Source organism: Polypterus senegalus, chromosome 6 (assembly GCF_016835505.1).
Source record: "Polypterus senegalus isolate Bchr_013 chromosome 6, ASM1683550v1, whole genome shotgun sequence".
Taxonomy (NCBI): Eukaryota; Metazoa; Chordata; class Cladistia; order Polypteriformes; family Polypteridae; genus Polypterus; species Polypterus senegalus.
The window spans coordinates 170,869,930-170,884,548 of record NC_053159.1 but is presented as its reverse complement, the minus strand read 5'-3'; positions in this window follow the sequence as shown (position 1 = coordinate 170,884,548).

Sequence of the window (14,619 nt, the reverse complement as noted above, 5' to 3'; positions counted from 1 at the left end):
TCATAATCCACTAATCATACCTGGTAGCATGGATCATGGACTATCTTACAGACAGACCTCAGTATGTGCGTCTCGGGAACTGCAGGTCTGACATTGTGGTCAGCAACACAGGAGTGACACAGGGGACTGTACTTTCTCTGGTCCTGTTCATCCTATATACATCGGACTTCCAATACAACTCGGAGTCCTGCTACGTGCAAACGTTCGCTGATGACACTGCTATTGTGGGCTGCATCAGGAGTGGGCAGGAGGAGGAGTATAGGAACCTAATGAAGGACTTTGTTAAATGGTGCCTACAACTGAACACCAGCAAAACCAAGGAGCTGGTGGTGGATTTTAGGAGACCCAGGCCCCTCATGGACCCCATGATCATCAGAGGTGACTGTGTGCAGACCTATAAATACCTGGGAGTGCAACTGGAGGATAAATTGGGCTGGACTGCCAACACTGATGCTCTGTACAAAAGAGGACAGAGCCGACTATACTTCCTTAGAAGGCTGGCATCCTTCAACATCAATAAGATGCTGCAGACGTTCTATCAGACGGTTGTGAGCACGCTCTTCTTCGCGGTGGTGTGTTGGGGAGGCAGCATAAAGAAGGACGCCTCACGCCTGGACAAACTGGTGAGGAAGGCAGGCTCTGTTGTAGGCACGGACCTGGACAGTTTGACATCCGTGGCAGAGCGACGGGCGCTGAGCAGGCTCCTGTTAATCATGGAGAATCCTCTGAACAGGATCATCTCCAGACAGAGGAGCAGCTTCAGTGACAGACTGAGAAGATCGTTCCTTCCCCACACTATGCAACTCTTCAGTTCCAGCCAGGGGGGTAAATATTAACATTATACAAAGTTATTGTCTGATATACCTGCATTTTTATCACTCTTTAATATAATATTTTGGGGTTTTTATTTTTATCTTCAGTATGCTGCTGCTGGAGTATGTGAATTTCCACTTGTGATTAATAAAGTATCTATCTATCTAACAGCTATGTTTGGTGGGCTCACAGATGGGCTTAAAGTGGAGAAGGACAAACAACCCGTAATTGCCTTTACTTCACTACTGGCACATTGACTTATCTTGCTTAACTGGAAGAATCCTAACCCACCTCTGTTAAGTTAGTGGGTAACTGATGCTATGTATTATCTAAAATTGGAAAAAAAAATCTAATTCTCACTTAGAGGATCTGAACAAAACGTTTTCAAAACTTGGCAGGATCTAATCAATAATAGTTTAGAAAAAGCATTTAAAATTGAAGAAGCAGATTGTCTCCCCTCTTTTTTTTGTTCTATTTATTTTTAGTCATTTACATATTTTTACTATCATTAAAGTTTTACTCTGCTGGCCTAGCTCTCTTTCTCATGGGTGCGGGGGCCATGGGTTCCAAACCTAGTTTTGTTAAACTTGACTTGATTGTATGGAATGTAATTTGATTTTAATAAAATTAATAAAATGTTAAAAAAATAAACATAATCAGGCCTCAGTCCTTCTCACAACAAATGCTGGCACTGGCATAGAGAAGAACAGCAGTAACATCTGCTGAGAGTGATGCGCATTGCACTAACCCATTCACTGTTGGATATAAAATACAGACATGACAGTTACATGCACAGGCTGATATCTGCAAACTCTGTGATAGCAGCAGGCCAGATAATTCAATTGCAGTGGTAACTCATACACTTCAAACAGAATCTGAAGGCTCACCTCAGCATCAATCCAAAAACAGGAGTCATTTTATGAATGACGAACATCAAACAGTGAGACAGCAGGATACTGCTGCACATATCAAAGTAAGACATCACCCTGATAGACGGCCTCCACGGTATAAAGTGCATGGCATGCATTTAAAGAGCACATGACAGAAAAACTCGGTGATAGTAAGCAGGAAAGAGAAACACATGAACCGCCTTTCTTTGGGGGCCAAAAGGTACAAGCGTTTCTTAGTCTGAGCTTTAGCAAAAAGAAAGACATAACTTGGAGATATAAAACAAACCTGCACAATAAAAAAGCTTCTAAATTATTTAAGCATGATATTACTAAGTTAAGAGCCTCAGAACTAAACATTAACTCAAACATTTAAGCAAACTGAATCATATTTCTTTACCATTGGTCACCTTGATTTTTGGTTAAGCCACAACTTAAAACTTAATGGAGATGAGACAGAGGAGTTGCTGATCGGTACTAGGACTCGTCTTAAATCTGTTGACAACTTGCAAATGGAAATTAATGGTTTCAGAATCTTTTTCTTGGATGTCAGGAACTTTGAGTGTCATTCTAGATTGTAATGTGTCATGTTAAGAATATCACCAGATCTGCTTTCTTCAGCTGAGAAACATCTCACAATCAGACCTCCTCTCACCGATCATGCCGCTCAAACACTTATCCATGCTTTTGTTGCCTCCCGGCTTGATTGTTGTAAAGATTTGATGCTTCAGGTAAATGCTAAACAGATTACAGCACGTACAGAGTTTTAACACATTCTAAACCTTTGGAAACTTATAACCACTTCACAGACTTCCTTGCACTGGCTGCCTGTTAAATATCAGATGTCTTATAATACCCTTTTTCTAAAATATAAAACTCTTTGTGACAATGGTCATAACTAAGTTTATTTTGCTATTTCTGCAATATATATATTATTTATTAATATGTTCATCTATCAAATGATCGTCCTTTGAGTGTGTATTGCTCTTTTCAATCTCCATGCTTCCATTAGGTCAGATTATCTCAAGGCATAATGTGAGCTACAACAGCTATGCTGAGGACACACAACTGTACAGTGATCCCCGCCTATCGCGGAAGTTACATTCCAGACGCATCAGCGATAGGTGAAAATCCGCGATAGAGAAAGACCATATAAACTTTATTATGTAAACTTGTAATGGCAAGTGACGTCCATGTAACGCGTGGTAAGGAGTTTTACCTTCTCCTGAATGGTGAAGGTGTTCCTCTGGCACTTAGTCTCACTACTACCAGATGGCTTAGAAGATGCAGGACACTTGAGAGCCATCGTAGGACTTAAAAGAACGAAAAATTCACAAAACGTTTGCTCACAACAGTCGGACCACAAGCAAGGAACGCAATACGCAGAAAACGGAGATGCGTCGGGGACCCATGCTCGCTGTTCTTGCGAGATTACACTACATTAGTAGCAGCCAATCAGAGCTCAAGAGGATGAAAATCCCACTCTGAATGGTTAAGTCTCCTCTTTCAGCCAATAACGGGCCTTGTAAGAAATCTGGGTACTGTAACGCAAAACTCTCTGTCTATCGTAGTGTACAATGTACTTATAAAATTAGATGTGTTCCACAGAAAAATCTGCAACATAGCAGGGGTGCAATAGCTGAACCGCGATATAGCAGGGAATCACTGCATTTATCGATGGCGCCTGATGACCCGGACTCTCTTGATTCACTGACACAAGTTTTACTTGTGTTTCTGAGTGGATGAGTATTAATTTTCTCAAAATAAATAAGGAGAAAACAGAAATTTTACTGATTGGCAAAATTGGATAAAATGGAGGGTATTAGAAATGAACTAGATCTAAAAGTTAAGACAAAGGTAAAGAATTTAGGGGTAATTATTGACTCTGACCTAAATTTTAAATCACATATGAATCAGATTACTAGGACAGCATTTTTACACTTAAGAAATATAGCAAAAGTTAGACCTCTTATAACTTTGCAAGATGCTGAGAAATTTGTTCCCACTTTTGTTTTCAGTTGACTAGATTACTGCAACGCAGTCCTCTCAGGATGACCCAAAAAAGACATCAACTAAAAAAATCCGAGCACATCTCTCCAGTTCTGATGTCACTACACTGGTTACCTGTGTCATTTAGAGTTGACTTTAAAATACTGCTTATGGTTTACAAAGCCTTAAATCATCTCACTCCATCCTACGTTACACTTCAAATCATAACCTTAGACCATCAAATGAGTGTCTGCTTATATTCCAAGAGATAAACTTAAAAGAAGTGGTGAGGCGGCCTTCTGCTGTTATGCACCTAAAATCTGGAATAGCTTACCAATAGAAATTCGCCAGGTTAATACAGTGGAGCACTTTACAAAACTGCTACAAACTCATTTTAACATGGCTTTCTCAGAGCTTCATTTTAGCGTAACTCTGATATTCTGTATATGCATTTAATTATCATTCATGGTGGCTCAGAAATCCGTACTAACCCATACATTTTCTGCTGTTCTTTTTCCAGTTTTCTGTAGTGGTGATCAGCGCTGCCACCACCCGATCAAAGCACTATGATGCCCTTACATTGATGGATTGAAGGCCAGAGGTCCACATGACCATCACCTTCTTTCATGTGAAGTCTGAAAGCCATGAGGACTGATCGAGATCATTTATGGTAGGTAGAATGCCTAGAGGAGGCTGGGTGGTCTCATGGCCTCAGAACCCCTGCAGATTTTATTTTTTTCTCCAGCCGCCTGGAGTTTTTTTTTTTTTTACCCCCCATCCTCCTGGCCATCGGACCTGACTTTTATTCTATGTTAATTAGTATTCCCTAATTTGATTTTTATATTTTGTCTTTTTTCCTCTTTCTTCATTTTGTAAAGCACTTTGAGCTACATCATTTGTATGAAAATCTGCTATATAAATAAATGTTGTTGTAGGTTTGTTTTTTAGGTTTCTACTCCTGCATGCACCCGAAATATACCCTCGGGATTATTTAAGGTTTATCAAATCTAATTTTACAATACTACAAACCTTGTCACAATTTAAGGTCATCCAGTGTTGAATTTCTGAACCTGAGTGGTTCGTGGTGTGGTGGGCGCGGCGATGCGCTGTTATCAGTGGACGGTCCCATACTCCTCCACACACTAAATACAATTCATGGAGTCATCGAGATTTTAGTTCTGCAGCACTCAGATTTTGGAACCTCCCACCACATTATCTTAGACAGTCTTCTCAATTGCAGCTTTAAAAACCAAATTAATGGGATATCGTTTTAAACAAGCTTTAATGTGCCAAATGTTTTTGAGTGTCATATTTATCTGTTCTTACTTATGAGTTTTTCATTTGTTTCATTTTACGGACGTTTTTGTTTTGACTTTTATGTACAGTATCCTTGAGTGATAAGAAATCCACTTGTGCAATAAAATATATTAATGTCATCATTATTAACAAATTCTATTTTATTCATATAATAAGGGGGAGACCCCAAAGAAATACAAATGAAAACCCCAAGACTACCATAACCTGAGCAATAATTAACTTCAAAATAAAAAGGCTCAAGATTAGACAATAAGCCGTCAGTCACCTAAAAACTGAAGAGGCCTACTAAGGGAAGGGGAGCCATAAACAGAGTGAAACACTCAATATCTTAGTGGTTAGTCTTGGGTTTAAGGGGGCCTTCAATAGGAACACAGGCAAATGGCAGCACACCTGCATGACTGGCAGAATATTAAAAGAGAAACTCACAAACACAAACTAAGGAAAAAACATGAACAAGTAACAAATAGCACAACACCCATCTTCTGAATGCACTTATCCAAAGCAGGGTGGTGAGGAAGCTGAAGTGTATCCAAGCAAGCAGCTAAATAATGGAGGACATGGAGGAAACTGCGAAAAGGGTAGGAGACGTCTAAAATGAGCTACAAAGCAGGCCAGGGCCTTCATTGGCCTGTCCAGATTTAGCCTAATCTCAGGAAAACTAGTCCTGATCTGTTACCTGCGGGCTTTGGCTTTAAAAGTTCAAAAACAGTCCCAAAATATACCAAAAGGCTGGTATGGAGAGAGAGTGGGGCTTAGGAGCATGTGCACCCACCACATGACGAGTCAACACTGTACCCAGATTGGGGGCCCAAGTGTAGCCATGCAATGGGTGACACCTCAGGACCACACCAGTTCAGATGGAATGGAACAAGTGTGAGTTTTTTTTATGGTGGCCAGAGTGCCGAATCTGCCACCAACCACCATGTTTTTTCCTGCAGGTTGGAGGACCTACATGCAGGGCAGGATGCAGATAGAAAAAGAGCAACAAGAAAATCTTTATAAATGGTCCATGTATGTAACTTAAAGGAAATTTTAAGATTGCACAATTTTAAGAAAAGAGAAGAAAAAAAAAAAAGATGCAACCCTAGGTCAAGCAAGTCTGATCCATTAACCAGAAATCCCATAACAAAAGTGAAAACACATCCAGGAACCAGAAAGAACCAGATTAAAATCCAACAGACACAATGATGCCAAGGAAACTCTCACTGATCCACTTGCTGGGTTCCTCTCTCTCTTACCAAATTCAAAGGCAAAGGGAGGAGCCAGCAGCAGTGACATCATGATGGCCACACCTCCTGGGGTTCCACCCACAAAGCACAGGGAATAGACACACATTTAAAGAGACAATACATAAAGATTACATAATAAAACATAACAGAAAAATTTAAAAACATCTATCCATCCATCCATCCATTATCGAACCCGCTATATCCTAACTACAGGGTCATGGGGGTCTGCTGGAGACAATCTCAGCCAACACAGGGCACAAGGCACGAAACAAACCCTGGGCAGGGTGCCAGCCCACTGCAGTCATTTAAAAACATGAAAAATAATTCAAAAATAACAAAACAAGAAAATAAATACAAGCCCAGGGTGAAACCACCCCCCGACTCTAAAATAACAGCTTGGGGCACAAGGCAAGTATAATTCCTGGACAGGGTGCCAGCCCATCTCAGGGTGAACACACACAGACCAAACTCAAATGTCTTGGAAATGTGGGAAGAAACCTGAGCACCCAAAGAAAAACACACACTGACATGGGGAATAGGACGAAAATTACTAATTGATTAATTTGAACAAAAGATTATAATAAAATAAAAAAATTAAAACACAAAGAAAATAAAGTTAAACAAAAAGGGCCAGCAGAATCCTGATAGTGGGCACTGCCTGGGTGCAGTTATTGCATTTTCCCCCACATCTGCATGGGTTTTCTCCGATTACATCCCATAAAGGACGTTCAGGTTAGGCCAACCAGCAGCTCTCGCACATACAGTACAGGGTCCGTTTAGTGTGTCTTGGATAACTTGGGGCTTGTCCAGGGTTGGTTCCCACACAAGTTCAATGCTGCCAGGATGCCAGGATAGGGACTGGCTCTCTATGAGCCTGAACTGAATAAGCAAGTTAGAAATTGGATGTTTCAGATGAGAAAGCCCCTTTTGGTTGCACATGAATATCATTATTTGCAGACCTAAGCAAAGCATGGTAGACAGTAGGGACTTTCAAAATTCAACATGATGCTATTTTGAAAGAATTAAGTGGATATAACTGACCTGTTCTCGTCCAGACTGTTTTAATGTTCCAAAGTGAACCTTTGTAAAAAGACAGCAGGATAACAGAGCACCAGGTCAGCGTGAAGTACGAGCAGATGGAGGTTCTCTTTAAGCTTTCCAAGACACTGGTCATTTTAGATTGTGAGCTAAACCTCAAATGGCACCTTAAGCAGGTTGCTAAGACTGCATTCTTTCACATAAATATTGCATGATTTACATCTTTTATATCATTGCAAGATGCTGAAAAGTTAATACATATTTTTGTGTTTGGCCATCTAGACAGGGCCAGTTCTGGGTATAGGCTGTCCAGGCAATGGCCAAGGGCATCCTCTGGTGGCCAGGGTGCATTACTGCAGCCCTCTGTAGAAATTCCTACTTTTACTTTGTTTAGAAAATGTATCCAGACCAGAGCACAAAGAAATGTTAATATTGTGCACCTCAACAGCGCCTGCACTCTTGCACTACGTCAAGCACACTGTGTGTGGTGTTGCATACACAAGTGCAGGACGTGTGCCAGGCATCTTGTGCAACATGCAGCCTCCTTGCTGCCAGTGTGATGCGGTCTTAACAGAGAGGCAGAGCTGCTTCAACTTTGGCAGTTAGCCATTGTCAGGACTCACCCACTGGTCTACCCACGTGATGCACAGCCTGCTAGATGGACACATAGCTGGGTCCCAGTCCCCCCCACCCCTCAAGTGCGGCGTCACTGTCTGAGTGACAACCGACCTTAGTGCCATCCAGACTCCAATCAGTGACTGGGTCCAGGCAGCTTCCTCCTGTCATCTCCACCGCCCACTTGGCTTGTTCCTTGGATCCAGAGGTACTAAGGTGTCGGGTCAGCCTGAGGAGAGGCAGTAGTATTGGCACTGCTGCGGGAACACTATGGCCACTACACCTCCAAGGATTTTTAAACAATATATACACTCCAGGGGGACATTGCACAGGGCCACATTTATTGTTATATTTTATTCTTGTATTTACATGTATTTTTAATTAAAAATGTAATTAACTTGTGTTAGAAGCATATTGTGTGCGTGTCTGTGTGTGGTGGTATTCGGGTGGTGGGGAGAATGACAAATTTTTCTTCCCGCGGCACCAAGTTGGCAAGAAACGGCCCTGTATTTAGATCAGGGTTTCTGATATTTTTCGATTTTGCCCTTTCTAGTGAATTTGAATTTGATTGCTTAAACTACCCATGATAAGAAAGAAACTTGAATTCCATCAAGAAAAACAATGAGATTTCCTGAAACACATATTGAAAATGGCATTCACCGAGTTAGAATTGATAAGCAGGGATGAAGAATCAGCATTTAGAGACAAAGTAGGCCATTTGTAGAGACGACAATCGATTACTCAGCTTTGAGAAAATGAAGGAAAAAAAAAATCCTGACCACGTCCCAGTCTCCATCACTGGATCTGCTGTGGAGATTGTAAAGAGTGCCAAGTTCCTCAGTGTGCACATAATGGAGGGCCCCTCATGGACTAACACCACCATTTCCTTAACTATAAAGGAGAGGCTATACTTTTTGAGGCAACTGAAGTGAGCAGACCTCCAGTCTCCTATTTTCACCCTACTTTACAGGGTTCTGACCAGCTGCATCACAGTCTGGTACGCCAATTGCTGCATGTCAACCGCAAGAGAATGCGGAAAATAGTGAGGTCAGCGGAGATGAACATCAGGATGCCTCTCCCTTCGCTGGAAGGCATGTTCTCCAAACACTAAGTCCACAAGGACTGCTGCATTGTGCAAGACCCTTCTCACCCCTTCTCATGCATTCTTCATTCTATTACAATCTGGAAAACAATTGTACAGCGTCAGAGCCAGATCTGTCAGATTATGAGACAGCTTTTTCTCCCCGGCTGTCAAACTCCTCAACAAAATGCAGACCCCCGCCTTGATCTCCCACCATACCTCAACATCTTAGACCACAATCTCTCCTGATCAGCAGTCCCTGTACCTTTTTGCAGTACATCAGTCTGTCCCTGATGTTTTTCTTGGCTTCTTTGCTGCCCTTCTTGACTCCTACCAGGCCATCTTCCAAAAGTCTTCGCTTCACTCACACCTGCCTGCTGCCATTCCTAAACAAGCTCTAACCTGGTGGTGCCTCGATCCCACAGCTGAATCAGCTTTAGGAGATGGTCCTGGTGCTTGCAGGACTTTCTTGGGCACCATGAAGCTTTCTTCATAATAACTGAACCTCTCTCCTTGAAGTTCTTGATGATCCGATAAATGGCTGATTTAGGTGCAGTCTTACTTGCAGCAATATCCCTGCCTGGGAAGCCCTTTTTGTGCAAAGCAATGATGACTGCATGTGTTTCCTTGCAGGTGACCATGGTTGACCGAGGAAGAACAATGATTTCATGCATCACCCTCCTTCTAAAGCATCCAGTCTGCTATTCTACCTCAATCAACATGACAGGGTGATCACCAGCCTTGTCCTCATTGACACTCTCACCCATGTTAATGAGAGGATCATGGAAATGATGTCAGCAGATCCTTTTGTGGCAGGGCTGAAATGCAGTGGAAATTGTTTTTTTTTTGTGATGAAATGAATTTTCATGGCAAAGAGGGACTTTACAATTAATTGCAATTCATCTGCTCACTCTTCATAACATTCTAGAGTAGATGCAAATTGCCATCATAAACACTGAGGCAGCAAACTCTGTGAAAACCAATCCGTGTGTCATTCTCAAAATCTTTGGCCACAACAAGCATCTGGTAAATCAGGTAGACATATAGTGTAGTGGGACAGCCCGTGCGCTGGCATCTCCGCACACACTCAAACTTTAGGGATCTGTACAAGTTAGAAAAGACAGCAGCAATTCCACCCCCTTTCTTGCCTTATCTGGCAGAATATAAAAGTTATAAAATCGGGAGGAGAAGCTTCAGTAAGTGTATCGGTCGCAGTGGATGAGAGCCAACATTCAAGTAATAGAAAATGTAGGCCATATTGAGAAATAAAAATCACTAATATAAAAACCCCTTAGTAGAGAGTCACCTAATGTTCAACAGTGCAAACTTTATAATGTGAGGAGGACACAGTGGGTGCAAAGCTACGCTTCTTCAAGCTGATTTTCACTTTATTTTTTGATGTTAAGAGGCTAGCCTGTTTTGCAAAATTACTCTTGCATATCACGTAACGTTTATTTGATCTAGTCTAGATTATAACAGAGATGATAGGGAAGCTCTCTAGATTGCCACAATAATTATTTGGACTGTAAGGGGGTCTGATAAAACAGACAGAAGGTAAAGACATCAGAGGGACACCGGGATGATTATCGGAGAAATTATCAAAACTGTGGCAGTTCAGTCACATCATAGAGCAGTTTAACATAGAATAAAATACATTGTCTGATAAAACTCAAGCACCTAGGGAAACTTGGGTGAATTCATCATTCCTGAAAAATGGAGAACGATTCCAGAAAAGATTAAAATTGTCAATAAAGACAAGATTTGATGAAGTGCAAGTCACTGGAGCTAATTATGCAGGCGCAGAGAGCAGCTAAAATGACCAGATCCTTTTCCATGGGGTGGAATCGGATCTGAAATAACAAAACGGCTTTGCCACAGGATTGGAGAAGACTAAAAAGATTATAAAAATCAAGTTTTAAAATCCCAGTCGTAGATGTCATTGCACCCTATGTGAATAATCGCATTTTTGCACAGATAAGTACTTGTTGAGTTAACTGGGAAAATAAAATAGGATATCAGAGGCTTCGGCTCCTGATAAACAGCATACTACAGTGGATCTTCTTCTGATGTTTCTGACAATTGAATCCCCCAAGATTAGTGTCACTGGTGGGAGATGCCATGGCACAACATTGAACTTTGCAAAGGTGAGGCCTTCAATAGCAGCACATGGGATGGGGAGCACAGTGTAGTAGCAGTGGTCATTTGACTCTGTGAGCCCCGCCGAGTCCTGCACGGTGACTTGGATTCAACCAACCACACAGGAGGAGGAGATGTAGACAAAGGATAACCCTCATGTTCTCCTAAAACAGGGGAGTCTACCACCAGCTTTGTTCAGACGATGAGGGTGACGGTAGGAGTATCCTCTGCGGACCATTGTCCATGCCTCTGGCAGACATGGTGTGGAACAGCTCACCAGCTTTTCTCGTGCCCCCAGTTAAAGCCAAAGATTCATAATCCAAGTGGGAGCATCGTCAGGCTCCAGGGTAGTAGTGTCTACAGCATTTATGGGGGGGTCATCATAGGATCAAGAAGAATCTCATCCTTTCTAATCTGATGCGGCAGAGTTATCCTGCTTTTTAGTTCAGAAAATTTTTCCCCGACAAACGGGCACAGCTTCTACAGCCAGTGGAGTAAAAAGTTGCTTGCTTAAAAATGCTGCAAAGGGGTTGCAATTATGTCCCAAAGCGTAGTGCAGGTCCTTCCACGTTGTAGTTCACGGTTAACTGGATACGCACTAGATATGCTGATAATATTTCATGAAATTAGAAAAATCTGCTTATAAATGTGCACAGCAACCAAGTTGAGGTTGTTCAACATACACTGCAATTCCTTCTTGCCTTTTCGGCTCTACAGAGCTTCTTGTTATTACAGAGCATTTTTGTCAAGAATAAATTTTATTTTATAAAGATTCAGTGTTTGCCTTCGTTACTATTTGGATTTGATGGTGTCTCCCTCTGGTGGGCATTTTTGGGATACTTTGGGACCTTGTGATAGTTAACTCTTGTGCAGAAACTGGTGGGTGTTTTGAACCACAAGTCACTTTATCGGGTCAAATGATCAGTCACTGCACTGATCTTGGATACTTGGTTTTAGTGGAGCTCTGTGCGATTAGGGCGGTTAGATGCATTGGCATATCATGAATTTAAACGCGATGTGGCATGGTTTTTTTCTGTTTGTGCACACCATCTGGTCTTACTTGCACTACTGCGAGTCCTGAGCTTTGTCATTTCATCAGTATTCTTGTACGTAGCTAAGACAAAATCAAAAATATTCTAAACTTGCCTTGATTACAAAAGTGAGAAAAGGTGAGGGGGAAACAAAGGATCAGATCTACTGCTAGAAGGACGCCCAAAAGTTCTTGCCATCTACTGTGCTCTGACGGAGCCCCACAAGTTGTCACCGTCACTCTTTAAGTGAAGTTAAACTAGGAAATGCACTTGGTGGGAAGTTTTATTAAGCCCACCTGCTTGGTAAAGCAAACAGCTAATCATGTGGCTGCAGTAACATACAGTATATAAATATAGCAAGCAGACAAGGCCAAGAAGGGCAAGACTTGTCATCTAAGCAACTTTCACTGTGGTAAGAATGCTGGTGCCAGACATGGCTGTTCAAGAATTTTAGAAACAGCTGCCCTTCCAGATACTCAAGACTGAAGAACTAGTACTTGGCCCGATTGTGGCTTTTACTGTCACAATCCAGATGGGAGGGTTAGACGTTGATATAAACAGCGTAAATCCAGGACTCCATCATCCTTTTCATCAATAGTGATAATTGTGGTGGCATGGGCAGTGTTTGGCACACATTAGATCCCTTGATACCAACTGAACTGATTTTGAATGCCATAACATACCTAAGTAGTGTTCCTTACCATGTGCATCACTTCATGGCCACAGTCTACCCCTTTAAAAATAAATATAACTCGGGCAGGATTATATGCTTGCTACAATTTTGCTTAAAAAGGTGAAAAGACTACGAGCCCAAACATATACAATGGATTCAGACAGTATTCAGACCCCTTCACTTTTTCCACATTCTGTTATGTTCCAGTCTTATACTAAAATTGTTTAATTTTTTCCCCCTCTTCAAACAACACTCAATTCTTGAATGCACATATCACAAAAGTACTTTCAAAAAGGCCCACTAGAGGGGAAACCCCCACCAAAAACCCTAGCGCGATATAAAAAGTGCCACGCAGAATCCTTATAAAAGATTCATCATCATAAAAATGCTTTGTATGTACATGAAGCTCCAAAGAGAACACAAGGCAAAGGAAAATTGCTAGCAAAGGCAATCCAAAGTGAACAAGTCCTAATACACAATCCAAGACAAAGTTAAAAAAAAAAAAAATGGTCAGAAATCCAGACAAAAAATAAAAATAAATGAAAATCCTAAAGCATAGCAGAACACAAGAAAACTCACCATCTCCTTAGCACATTCAACATGAACCACCAGGAACTGTGGAAGCCATTCCAGTTTTATACGTTAGGGGGGCGGTTCCTGGCAGTGATTGGCAGGTGGCCACACCTCTTTGGGGAGCCACCCATAAAACACATGGAACATAAAGGTAACTTAGAAAGAGATAAAAATAATAAAAAAAAAAAAAAAAAAAAAGAAAGAATGATGGAAAAAATCAATTGAAATAAAATAATCCAGAATGAACAAGAATCTGAAAACCAGCCAAGGGAGGAACCCTGGAAGATCATCAGCACCCAGAATGAGGATTTTAGAATTTTTTTTTTTTTGGCAAATTTAACAAAAATATTTTATAAAGTAACAAGGCTCTGAATACTTTCTGAATACACTGTTACTAGATTATTAAGCAATATAATTTAAATGGGAAATTAAAATAAAAGCACAAGTCTTTAATTAAAAAAATGTAAACAAAAACAAGGAATAAAGTAAACAAAAAAGGAAAGTAACTACTCAAATTAAAAGGAATCCTTAAGATTTCTTACAAATATTCACACAAAAGGGGTGAGAATACCTAAGCAAACTTCAACACAGCGCTAATGAGAATTCTGATGCTGAATTCGCTGTTGCACAAAAGGCTAATGTAAAATACAAAGAAAACTCAAATAGGCCAAAACAGGAAGACATCCCAAACAAGTCAACTATTAGAATATCAAACTTTATACAGTAATAGGCTCTATATGAGGACTCATCTGGAGTCCTGTGTGCACTTTTGGTCTCCAGGCTAGAAAAAGGACATCACAGCACTAGAAAAGGTCCAGAGAAGAGCAGCTAGGCTGACTCCAGGGCTACAGGGGATGAGTTATGAGGAAAGATTAAAAGAGCTGAGCCTTTACAGTTTAAGCAAAAGAAGTGTAGCCGCAGGAGTGTAAGGTGAGTTCTAGCACGGGTAAAACATGTGAAATCTCAGTCCAAAAGGTTTTTTGTTTTTTTTAATATTTAGTAAAAAGTCAAAGCAAATAATCCACACAAGAATAAAGAAAAAAGGTTACTACACACGTAGAATAAAAGGCAAAAAATTAGAAAAATGTTATCTTCTCTAAACTTAGCCTTTCTTGCAAATATTTGGTTGTTTCTATACTTAAAGGTTCTTTACTTGTTCTTCTGTATGCTATAAAACGTATGGCACAGCACATTCAATTAAGTACTTTATCTTTCATGTTACGTGGCAAACAAAACA